This window comes from Pseudophryne corroboree, unplaced genomic scaffold (assembly GCF_028390025.1).
Source record: "Pseudophryne corroboree isolate aPseCor3 unplaced genomic scaffold, aPseCor3.hap2 scaffold_541, whole genome shotgun sequence".
NCBI classification, from domain to species: Eukaryota; Metazoa; Chordata; class Amphibia; order Anura; family Myobatrachidae; genus Pseudophryne; species Pseudophryne corroboree.
The window spans coordinates 355954-372000 of NW_026970142.1; the positions used below are offsets into that span (position 1 = coordinate 355954).

Genomic DNA, 16047 nt, shown 5'->3' on the forward strand with positions numbered 1-16047 from the left:
AAAGGATTTAAATATTCAGCTTGCTAGCATTCAATGTACCTGCGGCTTGGCTCTAGCACATGGGTCTTCATCCTGTGGCCCTCCAGCTGCTGTGAAACTACACATCCCAGCACGCCCTGCCACAGTTTTGCTATAAGGTATGCTAAAACTGAGGCAGGGCATGCTGGGATGTGTAGTTCCACAGCAGCTGGAGGGTCGCAGGTTGAAGACCCATGTTTTAGCATGCCTGTTCTATGATGCATGTTCCGTGATGTCACAATCAGCTTGGAATGGGGTGTCTAGCAGGCATTTGCTGACAGCCACTTGAGGGAGACACACATCAGGAGATGCAGCATATCGGAGGTCTTTGATGCCTTTCCAGCAAATGCACACCACCTGCTGCTGGTCTGGACACAAAACAATGCCCACAATCGAAGTCCCAAAATGCCCAACTACAGGATTCATGTAAGTAGTGAATTTAGGAATGAATTTAGAAGTAGGAAATTAAGTTAGTTCACAAGTACATTCAAATTCAGATCTAAAGTCTAGGTAGGCCTCACGTCCTGGCAGCCGCCAGCATTTAAAAATGCCTTGATTAGAGGTACGGAATTAAATGTAGATAAGAAGTAGACACAAAATAAGACTCCGCAGAGCAGTTATCAGGTGTTTTTATCAATTGTTGCATTTAAAAAATCAAGCAATTAGGGAACACAATGTTGCAACAATGTAACCCTATTTGCAAAATAGTACTAAATAAGTTTGTCGATGTAAGACATTTGCAAAGGCGCATCCAAAACACGCTGGAAAATGCAACTGAATCTGTTTTTGGAGGCTAGAATAGGAAATGTGCATCGGTCCTACAAGTACTGAAAGCTCTTCTCCCATCTCCCTTTTCTGAAAAGCCATTTAATATATGGTTCCCAGATAGGGGACATATCAGATATTGCCTTTCAAAAGCAGCAAATATCATACCACTTCTATTGCCATCAAAGATAAACATTGATTGTTTTCAGATATTGGATTGAAAAAGCAGTCTTTATTGACATAAAGAAGCAAAAAAACATACATAAACATTACACACATAAGTACTGTGTTGCAGCACAGCCAAAACACAATACAAATGCTGTCGGTATAGTACAGTTCAAGAACTACAGTACAGGTCAGCCTACACTATAAATCATGAACTGCACTATACATTTAAACAATACAATAGTTAATAAGGCTATGGGTGTGGAGTGTAAGAGGGTGACGGAATCACAAGCCCAAAGCTTTATTGAAAGACAGACACATATAAAGGGAGGATTAATAAATACAAAGATACCCTTTACTATAGAATGTAGTCCAATCCGGTCTTTCAACTCTTCCACAACTGAAAAACGGATAGTGTTCCCAAGCCTTCCATCCTGGAATATCTTCAGTCTCTCGCCAATGAAGAAAACAATCCCTCCAGCAGACTCTTCAACCACAATACAATATCACAGCCAAAAGAGCGAGAAGCAACTACACTTGCGTTTAAACAAAATGGCTAAAACTTAGTGGAGGAAAGTGCAGTGCACCAAAACATAAGCTGACACAATCATGGAGAATGCGCCAGCATATATGCTCTTCTGTGTATATTTTCCAAACCTGCTCTTGTCCCCTCCAGTTGCTCCATGTAGATTTGACGTCTGGCAAGGTGCATAACTCACTGACAAGCAGGCACACTCCTGCATGAGTTTTCTCTCTCACTAGCTGGATGATACACATTCATTTGCATGTGCTCCACCTCCGACACACCGCCCACCCAACCACCCAGTCACCAGAGCCACCCACAAGCCAACTGGCTCCGTGATTTAATTTGCACAGTGCAGTCATCCAGGCAGCATGTCCTTCTCAATGGAATAATCTCTGGTTCCATGGAATCTTCCGCATTGGAATGCTGCGGAACAAAAAGGATTTAAACATTCAGCTTGCTAGCATTCAATGTACCTGCGGTTTGGTTCTAGCACATGGGTCTTCATCCTGTGGCCCTCCAGCTGCTGTGAAACTACACATCCCAGCATGCCCTGCCACAGTTTTGCTATTAAGGTATGCTAAAACTGAGGCAGGGCATGCTGGGATATGTAGTTCCACAGCAGCTGGAGGGTCGCAGGTTGAAGACCCATGTTCTAGCATGCCTGTTCTATGATGCATGTTCCGTGATGTCACAATCAGCTTGGAATGGGGTGTCTAGCATGCATTTGCTGACAGCCACTTGAGGCAGACACACATCAGGAGATGCAGCATATCGGAGGTCTTCGATGCCTTTCCAGCAAATGCACACCACCAGCTGCTGGTCTGGACACAAAACAATGCCCACAATTGAAGGCTCAAAATGCCCAACTACAGGATTAATGTAAGTAGTGAATTTAGGAATGAGTTTAGAAGTAGGAAATTAAGTTAGTTCACAAGTACATTCAAATTCAGATCTAAAGACTAGGTAGGCCTCACGTCCTGGCAGCACCCAGCATTTAAAAATGCCTTGATTATAGGTAGGGAATTAAATGTAGATAAGAAGTAGACACAAAAGAAGACTCCACAGAGCAATTATCAGGTGTCTTTATCAATTTTTGCATTTAAAAAATCAAGCAATTAGGGAACACAATGTTGCGACAATGTAACCCTATTTGCAAAATAGTACTAAATAAGTTTGTCGATGTAAGACATTTGCAAAGGCGCAAACAAAACACGCTGGAAAATGCAACTGAATCTGTTTTTGGAGGTTAGAATAGATGCAGGATCAAGTAGCTCAATGGGTAGGGTGTTTGATTAGAATTTAACAGGTTATAGGTTTGAATCCTGGGTATGATAGTTTGAGGTGTTATTTAATAAAGTATGTTTATATATTAGTCACACATGGCTTACTTGTACAAATGGCATGTCACCAGTTAGTGCTGACTGCTGATATGCCATTTACACAAACATGCCATGTGTGACTGTATATGCATTTAAGGAGGGCACCCCTGCAATACCACAAACCATTGAGTGTCAAGTATACTAGATATATCTTCATATCTCATGTGCTTTCTCTGAGACCAATCTTGTTATGCCCCTTCCCCACAAGGCATGCGCCTTTTGTCCATATTGCAAAAATGGGGGGGAGGGCATATAATTCTCTGTCACAGGGCACCAAAAAGTCTAGTTATGGCTCTGGTATGCATTATGTAATCTGGCAGACCATCTCTCCAACACTGGCTGGTTGGAATAGAAATCCGGTTATCTATGTGAGCAAATGACCATCAACGATTTACTCTCAAACACTAAAAAATGGACAAAAATGGTCCCCTAAACAAATTGGTTAAATTTTGGGTTTAACCAATTTGTGTAATGACCATTTTTGACCACTTTTCTAGTGTTTGGGAGCAAATGGTTAATTGACATTTGCTCCTATACATTACCAGATTTTCATTCCATCCATCCAGACTGGATAGATAGCCTGACAGATAATTGTGTAGTGTACGCCCAGGATAACTGTTAGTCATGCTTTATTTTATGGCGGCACATAAATGGGTGGACAGATCCAGGGCAAGCACTGCCCACTCATGCATAGTTGTCAACTGATGTGAAGTTCCAGGGGGCAATCTCAGTTATAAAGAGAAGTATCTGGAAATTGTCCCTAGTTAAAAAAAAAAAAAATTTTTTTATCAACTCCATTTATTTAGTATGATATCCCAGGTGATAGGATGCCGGCAGTCAGAACAACATACTTTATTAAATAACACATCTCAAACTACCATACCCAGGATTCAAACCTATAACCTGTTGAATTCTAATCAAACACCCTACCTATTGAGCTATTTGATCCTGCATAAAAATTGTGAACATTATATGAAGCTATTGGTACTTTGCAAAAAAAAAGAATCAGCATTACAACGCAGCAGATCCATGCAGTTTGCAGCCACACACTACATGTATCTGCTCAGCCACAATGCTGATTATTTCTTCACAAAGTACAAGGTGAGCTCCAAACAGAATTCTCTAGCTTAGAATTATACCTTTCTTTGCCAAACCTAGAAGTCGGGCCCCCCACCCTGGGATCCCCCAGAGGGACGCCTGCACCGTCATGCGGCAGGCTTGTCCGTTTTGGAAGCAGGCTGATGGGCAGCCCAGGATTGCTTCAGTCTGGGCTTGGCAGGTCTGGAAACATGAGCTTGCTTTGGGTATGCCTGACCTTGGGTACGCTTTACCTGGAGGATGAAAGGGCCAAGAAAAGTACTTTTAGCCTTCTGCGTGGTAGGAGTCATACTAGGTAGGCAAGCTGTTTTAGCAGTAGCCAGATCAGCTACAATCTTATTGAGGTCTTCTCCAAAAGGAGATTCAACTGAGGCAGCACAAGGGAACTCTCATCTGGGGACAACAACTGCAGGGAGAACACATATTTTCAGATGAACATGGTAGGGCAGAAGGCTGCCTAATACTGAAGCACCCCCAAACAACAAATCAAATGCAACTTACTTGACAGAGATGTGCCTGAGCAACGGCCCTCCCCAGCCCTATCCCAAATCATACTTATTTTGCATAGGAGATACCATGGTCATGAAGATTGTTCTCCCAGGGTTAGGTTCATTCATTGCATTCTGGGTATGCTGACCCCTGTGATTTCCCCAAATGTGGGAAACTCGACTGCATTATTTGTGGTAGTGGGGGACTGTGTTTGTGCTTTCCTCTGGTCAGCTCTGGTAAAAGTCAGATTTCTTTGTCTCAGATCTTCCTCTAGCCTTTGTCTTCTTTCGAGAGTTCCCTTGTGCTGCCTCAGTTGGATCTCCTTCACTTGACAGGGGGGTGCCCGAGCAGCGACCCTCCCCAGCTCTAGCCCAACTCCTACTTACCTGCCAGGTGAGATACTATGATCATGAAGTTGCTTCTCCCAGGGCAAGGCTCACCCATTGCACTCTGGGTGTGCTGCCCCTGCGATTTCCCCAAATGTGGGAAACTTGACTGCATAATTTGAGTTTTCCCTGGTCGGCTCTCATGTAATTCAGATCTCTTTGTCTCAGGTCTCTCTCCAGCCTAGTTTGCTGTCTGGTTCCACTTCTTTTTTCTTGAGCCCCTCCCTTCTATACCCTTGTGCACTATCCTGACTTCTCCTCCCGTCTGCTTACTTTGTGCCTCCCAATGCACAATGCAAACTACGGGTAGTGCTGCAGGGCCCACACCCTTTTACTTGCTTTACAGAGCAGCTCTGGAGCTGTTACAGTGCCCAGCTGCTGCAAGAAATCAGCTTGAATGCTTCAGGGGCTGGGGAATGGCCAACATGAGCCCCACACCGAAGGAGGGTGGGGGTGCTTAATGCAAACTAGGGGTCATCCAAGCACCACAAAAGGCCTCCATGCCCTGCACGCTCCTTTTCTCTTTTCATATGCAGACGAGGGTTGAAGCCAACTTTGACCCACTGCTTGGATGACATCACCATATTCAAATCCATCTGCTGCAGGCCATCCCCCAGGAATGCTTGCACTAGTTGTTGCATTTGGTTTGTTGTTTGGGGGTGCTTCAGTATTAGGCAGCCTTCTGCCACCCCATGTTCATCTGAAAATATGTGTTCTCCCTGCAGTTGTTGTCCCCAGATGAGAGTTCCCTTGTGCTGCCTCAGTTGAATCTCCTTTACTTGACAGAGATGTGCCTGAGCAACGGCCCTCCCCAGCCCTATCCCAAATCATACTTATTTTGCATAGGAGATACTATTGTCATGAAGATTGTTCTCCCAGGGTGAGGTTCATTCATTGCATTCTGGGTATGCTGACCCCTGTGATTTCCCCAAATGTGGGAAACTCGACTGCATTATTTGTGGTAGTGGTGGACTGTGTTTGTGCTTTCCTCTGGTCAGCTCTGGTAAAAGTCAGATTTCTTTGTCTCAGATCTTCCTCTAGCCTTGTTCTTCTTTTGAGAGTTCCCTTGTGCTGCCTCAGTTGGATCTCCTTCACTTGAAAGGTAGTGCCCGAGCAGCGACCCTCCCCAGCTCTAGCCCAACTCCTACTAACCTGCCAGGTGAGATACTATGATCATGAAGGTGCTTCTCCCAGGGCAAGGCTCACCCATTGCACTCTGGGTGTGCTGCCCCTTGCGATTTCCCCAAATGTGGGAAACTTGACTGCATAATTTGTGTTTCCCCTGGACGGCTCTCGTATAATTCAGATCTCTTTGTCTCAGGTCTCTCTCCAGCCTAGTATGCTGTCTGTTTCCACTTCTCTTTTCTTGAGCCCATCCCTTCTATAACCTTGTGCACTATCCTGACTTCTCCTCCCGTCTGCTTACTTTGTGCCTTCCAATGCACAATGCAAACTACAGGTAGTGCTGCAGGGCCCACACCCTTTTACTTGCCTTACAGAGCAGCTCTGGAGCTGTTACAGTACCCAGCTGCTGCAAGAAATCAGCTTGAATGCTTTAGGGGCTGGGGCATGGCCAACATGAGCCCCACACCGAAGGAGGGTGGGGGTGTTTAATGCGAACTAGGGGTCATCCAAGCGTCGCAAAAGGCCGCCATGCCCTGCATATCCCTTTTCTCTTTTCATAAGCAGACGAGGGATGAAGCCAACTTTGACCCACTGCTTGGATGACATCACTTGCTGCCTTTCCAATGAAGCAAGTTTAATTTAGTAATAGGTGAAAAACCATCCCTACAAAGGTGTTAATCAGATACTTGGCTTTGTGGACACTTTTCAGAGAACAAATTTGTTAGCATAAAAATAAAGCCAGAAAATGAAGAGCTGTTTAATCACTCAATTGGATTTTTCTGCAAGCGTATTTCTTTTTCTCTGCAACCCACTGCTAAGTTGTGCTTCCTAGCTGTTCTTTTATAAAATCACTTAATCAAATCTAACTCTGATTACATCAGAGAAGGCCAGGTACCCTACACCATAAGAGGGGGTTTGAAATTTTGACTTGTCTACTTAAAGATCACCAAAATCTGATAACAAGGTAAATTACGTCCCTGGGTAGGATTGAACCACCAACCTTTTGGTTAATAACCGAACACGCTAACTGATTGCGCCACAGAGACACATTGCAAAAGTATATACTGACAAAGGCTAATAAGCATTCATCTAGAACGTTTCCTAGAAAAACTTTAAAAAGTCAATAATCTGGAGAGTTTTTGTAAGATGTTTCTTCCATCAACCAATGAAGAAACACATTGGTACTTTCCCATGATGAGTGAGTGCTTCAGGATCTCTTGCACTTACATGTGCAGCAGAGTACTGCAATGGAAGCATGCTGGGCCCATAACCCAGAGGTAGGCAGATTGAAACTATCCTCTGCTATATGCATTTTTTTTTTGTTAATTAAAGTAATCCAAAACTGGGATTGATATTTTTGCTCTTTTATTTTTACTTAAAGTACAATAACTTTTATTATTTTAATTTGTTTTAATAGTATATTGACAGTATTGTTTTCTTTCAAAAATCCACTTAATTTTCTTTACCCTATTATTAAAATGGTAATTGACAAAAACAAACTACATTGTCACCAGAAGAGCAATACAAAATGTACAAGTGATATATTAAAATCATCTTTCCAGCTTGAATTTCAATGATGCATTGGGGCAACGATTTTGTGAGAAACCTCTTCACCCTTAAATAAAGATTTTCTTAATTCCTTACCTGTGTGCTAATTAGATATCACCTTGTTTTCACATTAAACAGACTTCCACATGAGAAAGCAGCAAGGATGCAGTGGCGTTAATGTTTCCTGGTGTCAACCTGTATTATTTCAGTAGATATTGAAATGAGGATGCATATTGCTGCCTTTCCAATGAAGCATGTTTAATTTAGTAATAGGTGAAAAACCATCCCTACAAAGGTGTTAATCAGATACTTGGCTTTGTGGACTCTTTTCAGAGAACAAATTTGTTAGCATAAAAATAAAGCCAGAAAATGAAGAGCTGTTTAATCACTCAATTGGATTTTTCTGCCAGCATATTTCTTTTTCTCTGCAACCCACTGCTAAATTGTGCTTCCTAGCTGTTTTTTTTCATAAAATCACTTAATCAAATCTAACTGATTACATCAGAGTAGGCCAGGTACCCTACACCATAAGAGAGGGTTTGAAATTTTGACTTGTCTACTTAAATATCACCAAAATCTGATCACAAGGTCAATTACGTCCCTGGGTGGGATTGAACCACCAACTTTTTGGTTAATAGCCGTACACACTAACTGATTGCGCTACAGCGACACTTTGTGAAAGTACATACTGACAAAGGCTAATAAGCATTCATCTAGAACGTTTCCTAGAAAAACTTTAAATAGTCAATAATCTGGAGAGTTTTTGTAAGATGTTTCTTCCATCAACCAATGAAGAAACACATTGGTACTTTCCCATGATGAGTGAGTGCTTCAGGATCTCTTGCACTTACATGTGCAGCAGAGTACTGTAATGGAAGCATGCTGGGTCCATAACCCAGAGGTAGGCAGATTGAAATTATCCTCTGCTATATGCATTTTTTTTGTTAATTAAAGTAATCCAAAACTGGGATTGATATTTTTGCTCTTTTTATTTTACTTAAAGTACAATAACTTTTACCTTTTTAATTTGTTTTAATAGTATATAGACAGTATTGTTTTCTTTCAAAAATCCACTTAATTTTCTTTACCCGATTATTAAAATGGTAATTGACAAAAACAAACTACATTGTCACCAGAAGAGCAATACAAAATGTACAAGTGATATATTAAAATCATCTTTCCAGCTTGAATTTCAATGATGCATTGGGGCAACGATTTTGTGAGAAACATCTTACCCTTAAATAAAGATTTTCTTAATTCCTTACCTGTGTGCTAATTAGATATCACCTTGTTTTCACATTAAACAGACTTCCACATGAGAAAGCAGCAAGGATGCAGTGGCGTTAATGTTTCCTGGTGTCAACCTGTATTATTTCAGTAGATATTGAAATGAGGATGCATCTTGCTGCCTTTCCAATGAAGCAAGTTTAATTTAGTAATAGGTGAAAAACCATCCCTACAAAGATGTTAATCCGATACTTGGCTTTGTGGACACTTTTCAGAGAACAAATTAGTTAGCATAAAAATAAAGCCAGAAAATGAAGAGCTGTTTAATCACTCAATTGGATTTTTCTGTCAGCATATTTCATTTTCTCTGCAAACCACTGCTAAATTGTGCTTCCTAGCTGTTTTTTGATAAAATCACTTAATCAAATCTAACTCTGATTACATCAGAGTAGGCCAGGTACCCTACACCATAAGAGGGGGTTTGAAATTTTGACTTGTCTACTTAAAGATCACCAAAATCTGATGACAAGGTCAATAACATCCCTGGGTGGGATTGAACCACCAACCCTTTGGTTAATAACCAAACACACTAACCGATTACACCACAGAGACACTTTGCAAAAGTACATACTGACAAAGGCTAATAAGCATTCATCTAGAACGTTTCCTAGAAAACTTTAAAAAGTCAATAATCTGGAGAGTTTTTGTAAGATGTTTCTTCCATCAACCAATGAAGAAACGCATTGGTACTTTCCCATGATGAGTGAGTGCTTCAGGATCTCTTGCACTTACATGTGCAGCAGAGTACTGCAATGGAAGCATGCTGGGCCCCTTAACCCAGAGGTAGGCAGATTGAAACTATCCTCTGCTATATGCATTTTTTTTTTGTTAATTAAAGTAATCCAAAACTGGGATTGATATTTTTGCTCTTTTATTTTTACTTAAAGTACAATAACTTTTACCATTTTAATTTGTTTTAATAGTATATTGACAGTATTGTTTTCTTTCAAAAATCCACTTAATTTTCTTTACCCTATTATTAAAATGGTAATTGACAAAAACAAACTACATTGTCACCAGAAGAGCAATACAAAATGTACAAGTGATATATTAAAATCATCTTTCCAGCTTGAATTTCAATGATGCATTGGGGCAACGATTTTGTGAGAAACATCTTCACCCTTAAATAAAGATTTTCTTAATTCCTTACCTGTGTGCTAATTAGATATCACCTTGTTTTCACATTAAACAGACTTCCACATGAGAAAGCAGCAAGGATGCAGTGGCGTTAATGTTTCCTGGTGTCAACCTGTATTATTTCAGTAGATATTGAAATGAGGATGCATCTTGCTGCCTTTCCAATGAAGCAAGTTTAATTTAGTAATAGGTGAAAAACCATCCCTACAAAGATGTTAATCAGATACTTGGCTTTGTGGACACTTTTCAGAGAACAAATTTGTTAGCATAAAAATAAAGCCAGAAAATGAAGAGCTGTTTAATCACTCAATTGGATTTTTTTGCCAGCATATTTCTTTTTCTCTGCAAACCACTGCTAAATTGTGCTTCCTAGCTGTTTTTATAAAATCACTGAATCAAATCTAACTCTGATTACATCAGAGAAGGCCAGGTACCCTACACCATAACAGGGGTTTTTGAAATTTTGACTTGTCTACTTAAAGATCACCAAAATCTGATAACAAGGTCAATTACATCCCTGGGTGGGATTGAACCACCAACCTTTTGGTTAATAGCCGTACACACTAACTGATTGCGCCACAGCGACACTTTGCAAAAGTACATACTGACAAAGGCTAATAAGCATTCATCTAGAACGTTTCCTAGAAAAACTTTAAATAGTCAATAATCTGGAGAGTTTTTGTAAGATGTTTCTTCCATCAACCAATGAAGAAACACATTGGTACTTTCCCATGATGAGTGAGTACTTCAGGATCTCTTGCAATTACATGTGCAGCAGAGTACTGTAATGGAAGCATGCTGGGTCCATAGCCCAGAGGTAGGCAGATTGAAACTATCCTCTGCTATATGCGTTTTTTTTTGTTAATTAAAGTAATCCAAAACTGGGATTGATATTTTTGCTCTTTTATTTTTACTTAAAGTACAATAACTTTTACCATTTTCATTTGTTTTAATAGTATATTGACAGTATTGTTTTCTTTCAAAAATCCACTTAATTTTCTTTACCCGATTATTAAAATGGTAATTGACAAAAACAAACTACATTGTCACCAGAAGAGCAATACAAAATGTACAAGTGATATATTAAAATCATCTTTCCAGCTTGAATTTCAATGATGCATTGGGGCAACGATTTTGTGAGAAACATCTTCACCCTTAAATAAAGATTTTCTTAATTCCTTACCTGTGTGCTAATTAGATATCACCTTGTTTTCACATTAAACAGACTTCCACATGAGAAAGCAGCAAGGATGCAGTGGCGTTAATGTTTCCTGGTGTCAACCTGTATTATTTCAGTAGATATTCAAATGAGGATGCATCTTGCTGCCTTTCCAATGAAGCAAGTTTAATTTAGTAATAGGTGAAAAACCATCCCTACAAAGGTGTTAATCAGAAACTTGGCTTTGTGGACACTTTTCAGAGAACAAATTTGTTAGCATAAAAATAAAGCCAGAAAATGAAGAGCTGTTTAATCACTCAATTGGATTTTTTTGCCAGCATATTTCTTTTTCTCTGCAACCCACTGCTAAATTGTGCTTCCTAGCTGTTTTTATAAAATCACTGAATCAAATCTAACTCTGATTACATCAGAGAAGGCCAGGTACCCTACACCATAAGAGGGGGTTTGAAATTTTGACTTGTCTACATAAAGATCACCAAAATCTGATAACAAGGTCAATTACGTCCCTGGGTGGGATTGAACCACCAACCTTTTGGTTAATAGCCTTACACAGTAACTGATTGCGCCACAGCAACACTTTGCAAAAGTCCTTACTGACAAAGGCTAATAAGCATTCATCTAGAACGATTCCTAGAAACATTTTAAAAAGTCAATAATGTGGAGAGATTTTGTAAGATGTTTCTTCCATCAACCAATGAAGAAACACATTGGTACTTTCCCATGATGAGTGAGTGCTTCAGGATCTCTTGCACTTACATGTGCAGCAGAGTACTGTAATGGAAGCATGCTGGGTCCATAACCCAGAGGTAGGCAGATTGAAACTATCCTCTGCTATATGCATTTTTTTTTGTTAATTAAAGTAATCCAAAAATGGGATTGATATTTTTGCTCTTTTATTTTTACTTAAAGTACAATAACTTTTACCATTTTAATTTGTTTTAATAGTATATTGACAGTATTGTTTTCTTTCAAAAATCCAATTAATTTTCTTTACCCGATTATTAAAATGGTAATTGACAAAAACAAACTACATTGTCACCAGAAGAGCAATACAAAATGTACAAATGATATATTAAAATCATCTTTCCAGCTTGAATTTCAATGATGCATTGGGGCAACGATTTTGTGAGAAACATCTTCACCCTTAAATAAAGATTTTCTTAATTCCTTACCTGTGTGCTAATTAGATATCACCTTGTTTTCACATTAAACAGACTTCCACATGAGAAAGCAGCAAGGATGCAGTGGCGTTAATGTTTCCTGGTGTCAACCTGTATTATTTCAGTAGATATTGAAATGAGGATGCATCTTGCTGCCTTTCCAATGAAGCAAGTTTAATTTAGTAATAGGTGAAAAACCATCCCTACAAAGATGTTAATCCGATACTTGGCTTTGTGGACACTTTTCAGAGAACAAATTAGTTAGCATAAAAATAAAGCCAGAAAATGAAGAGCTGTTTAATCACTCAATTGGATTTTTCTGCCAGCATATTTCATTTTCTCTGCAAACCACTGCTAAATTGTGCTTCCTAGCTGTTTTTTGATAAAATCACTTAATCAAATCTAACTCTGATTACATCAGAGTAGGCCAGGTACCCTACACCATAAGAGGGGGTTTGAAATTTTGACTTGTCTACTTAAAGATCACCAAAATCTGATGACAAGGTCAATAACATCCTTGGGTGGGATTGAACCACCAACCCTTTGGTTAATAACCAAACACACTAACCGATTGCACCACAGAGACACTTTGCAAAAGTACATACTGACAAAGGCTAATAAGCATTCATCTAGACCGTTTCCTAGAAAACTTTAAAAAGTCAATAATCTGGAGAGTTTTTGTAAGATGTTTCTTCCATCAACCAATGAAGAAACGCATTGGTACTTTCCCATGATGAGTGAGTGCTTCAGGTTCTCTTGCACTTACATGTGCAGCAGAGTACTGCAATGGAAGCATGCTGGGCCCCTTAACCCAGAGGTAGGCAGATTGAAACTATCCTCTGCTATATGCATTTTTTTTTGTTAATTAAAGTAATCCAAAACTGGGATTGATATTTTTGCTCTTTTATTTTTACTTAAAGTACAATAACTTTTACCATTTTAATTTGTTTTAATAGTATATTGACAGTATTGTTTTCTTTCAAAAATCCAATTAATTTTCTTTACCCGATTATTAAAATGGTAATTGACAAAAACAAACTACATTGTCACCAGAAGAGCAATACAAAATGTACAAATGATATATTAAAATCATCTTTCCAGCTTGAATTTCAATGATGCATTGGGGCAACGATTTTGTGAGAAACATCTTACCCTTAAATAAAGATTTTCTTAATTCCTTACCTGTGTGCTAATTAGATATCACCTTGTTTTCACATTAAACAGACTTCCACATGAGAAAGCAGCAAGGATGCAGTGGCGTTAATGTTTCCTGGTGTCAACCTGTATTATTTCAGTAGATATTGAAATGAGGATGCATCTTGCTGCCTTTCCAATGAAGCAAGTTTAATTTAGTAATAGGTGAAAAACCATCCCTACAAAGATGTTAATCCGATACTTGGCTTTGTGGACACTTTTCAGAGAACAAATTAGTTAGCATAAAAATAAAGCCAGAAAATGAAGAGCTGTTTAATCACTCAATTGGATTTTTCTGCCAGCATATTTCATTTTCTCTGCAAACCACTGCTAAATTGTGCTTCCTAGCTGTTTTTTGATAAAATCACTTAATCAAATCTAACTCTGATTACATCAGAGTAGGCCAGGTACCCTACACCATAAGAGGGGGTTTGAAATTTTGACTTGTCTACTTAAAGATCACCAAAATCTGATGACAAGGTCAATAACATCCCTGGGTGGGATTGAACCACCAACCCTTTGGTTAATAACCAAACACACTAACCGATTGCACCACAGAGACACTTTGCAAAAGTACATACTGACAAAGGCTAATAAGCATTCATCTAGACCGTTTCCTAGAAAACTTTAAAAAGTCAATAATCTGGAGAGTTTTTGTAAGATGTTTCTTCCATCAACCAATGAAGAAACGCATTGGTACTTTCCCATGATGAGTGAGTGCTTCAGGTTCTCTTGCACTTACATGTGCAGCAGAGTACTGCAATGGAAGCATGCTGGGCCCCTTAACCCAGAGGTAGGCAGATTGAAACTATCCTCTGCTATATGCATTTTTTTTTGTTAATTAAAGTAATCCAAAACTGGGATTGATATTTTTGCTCTTTTATTTTTACTTAAAGTACAATAACTTTTACCATTTTAATTTGTTTTAATAGTATATTGACAGTATTGTTTTCTTTCAAAAATCCACTTAATTTTCTTTACCCTATTATTAAAATGGTAATTGACAAAAACAAACTACATTGTCACCAGAAGAGCAATACAAAATGTACAAGTGATATATTAAAATCATCTTTCCAGCTTGAATTTCAATGATGCATTGGGGCAACGATTTTGTGAGAAACATCTTCACCCTTAAATAAAGATTTTCTTAATTCCGTACCTGTGTGCTAATTAGATATCACCTTGTTTTCACATTAAACAGACTTCCACATGAGAAAGCAGCAAGGATGCAGTGGCGTTAATGTTTCCTGGTGTCAACCTGTATTATTTCAGTAGATATTGAAATGAGGATGCATCTTGCTGCCTTTCCAATGAAGCAAGTTTAATTTAGTAATAGGTGAAAAACCATCCCTACAAAGATGTTAATCAGATACTTGGCTTTGTGGACACTTTTCAGAGAACAAATTTGTTAGCATAAAAATAAAGCCAGAAAATGAAGAGCTGTTTAATCACTCAATTGGATTTTTTTGCCAGCATATTTCTTTTTCTCTGCAACCCACTGCTAAATTGTGCTTCCTAGCTGTTTTTATAAAATCACTGAATCAAATCTAACTCTGATTACATCAGAGAAGGCCAGGTACCCTACACCATAACAGGGGTTTTTGAAATTTTGACTTGTCTACTTAAAGATCACCAAAATCTGATAACAAGGTCAATTACATCCCTGGGTGGGATTGAACCACCAACCTTTTGGTTAATAGCCGTACACACTAACTGATTGCGCCACAGCGACACTTTGCAAAAGTACATACTGACAAAGGCTAATAAGCATTCATCTAGAACGTTTCCTAGAAAAACTTTAAGTAGTCAATAATCTGGAGAGTTTTTGTAAGATGTTTCTTCCATCAACCAATGAAGAAACACATTGGTACTTTCCCATGATGAGTGAGTACTTCAGGATCTCTTGCAATTACATGTGCAGCAGAGTACTGTAATGGAAGCATGCTGGGTCCATAGCCCAGAGGTAGGCAGATTGAAACTATCCTCTGCTATATGCGTTTTTTTTTGTTAATTAAAGTAATCCAAAACTGGGATTGATATTTTTGCTCTTTTATTTTTACTTAAAGTACAATAACTTTTACCATTTTCATTTGTTTTAATAGTATATTGACAGTATTGTTTTCTTTCAAAAATCCACTTAATTTTCTTTACCCGATTATTAAAATGGTAATTGACAAAAACAAACTACATTGTCACCAGAAGAGCAATACAAAATGTACAAGTGATATATTAAAATCATCTTTCCAGCTTGAATTTCAATGATGCATTGGGGCAACGATTTTGTGAGAAACATCTTCACCCTTAAATAAAGATTTTCTTAATTCCTTACCTGTGTGCTAATTAGATATCACCTTGTTTTCACATTAAACAGACTTCCACATGAGAAAGCAGCAAGGATGCAGTGGCGTTAATGTTTCCTGGTGTCAACCTGTATTATTTCAGTAGATATTCAAATGAGGATGCATCTTGCTGCCTTTCCAATGAAGCAAGTTTAATTTAGTAATAGGTGAAAAACCATCCCTACAAAGATGTTAATCAGATACTTGGCTTTGTGGACACTTTTCAGAGAACAAATTTGTTAGCATAAAAA

The 16047-nt window shown here is 38.8% G+C and overlaps 4 non-coding genes across 4 annotated transcripts; all 4 read left to right on the plus strand.

Annotated features, from left to right (window-relative positions):
- Positions 1-4502: 4502 nt before the first annotated feature.
- Positions 4503-4666, plus strand: LOC135032336 (U1 spliceosomal RNA). Its single transcript, XR_010227878.1, has one exon. It is a non-coding gene; the product is annotated as a U1 spliceosomal RNA (small nuclear RNA).
- Positions 4667-4818: 152 nt separating this feature from the next.
- LOC135032209 (U1 spliceosomal RNA) lies at positions 4819-4981 on the plus strand. The gene has a single exon (XR_010227759.1). It is a non-coding gene; the product is annotated as a U1 spliceosomal RNA (small nuclear RNA).
- A 674-nt stretch (positions 4982-5655) lies between these two features.
- On the plus strand, positions 5656-5819 carry LOC135032133 (U1 spliceosomal RNA). The gene has a single exon (XR_010227688.1). It is a non-coding gene; the product is annotated as a U1 spliceosomal RNA (small nuclear RNA).
- Positions 5820-5970: 151 nt separating this feature from the next.
- Positions 5971-6134, plus strand: LOC135032175 (U1 spliceosomal RNA). Its single transcript, XR_010227728.1, has one exon. It is a non-coding gene; the product is annotated as a U1 spliceosomal RNA (small nuclear RNA).
- Positions 6135-16047: the final 9913 nt, after the last annotated feature.